The 332-nt window shown below is 41.9% G+C and overlaps 1 protein-coding gene across 1 annotated transcript in view; it reads right to left on the bottom strand.

Moving 5' to 3' along the window:
* LOC107755230 (OCIA domain-containing protein 2-like) overlaps positions 1 to 332 on the bottom strand; it is a 7,684-nt gene that overhangs the window by 3,327 nt on the left and 4,025 nt on the right. The window lies entirely within an intron of this gene.

Here is a 332-nt window from a genome sequence, read left to right as displayed (position 1 = left end):
TGTTTCACAGATGATGTTGTATGCTTTGGATCATGAGCTGTTCCAAGCCTTCTCCATACTTTTTTCTTCCCGTCATTCTGGTACAGGTTGATCTTAATTTCAGCCGTCAAAAGAATGCTTTTGCAGAAGTGGTCTGGCTTTTTTAGATGTTTTTTGGCAACGTCTAATCTGGCCTTGTTTGCACCTTGTGGTGAACCCTCTGTATTTGCTCTCGTGAAGTCTTCTCTTGATTGTAGACTTTGACAGTGACCCGTCTACCTCCTGAAGAGTGTTCTTTTCTTGGCTGGACGTTGTGAAAGGGTTTTTCTTTACCATGAAAGGATTCTCAGATA

Source organism: Sinocyclocheilus rhinocerous, unplaced genomic scaffold, assembly GCF_001515625.1.
Source record: "Sinocyclocheilus rhinocerous isolate Xijiao unplaced genomic scaffold, SAMN03320098_v1.1 scaffold562, whole genome shotgun sequence".
NCBI classification, from domain to species: Eukaryota; Metazoa; Chordata; class Actinopteri; order Cypriniformes; family Cyprinidae; genus Sinocyclocheilus; species Sinocyclocheilus rhinocerous.
The sequence above is the reverse complement of the archived record's forward strand: the minus strand, read 5'-3'. Positions and strand labels throughout refer to the sequence as shown.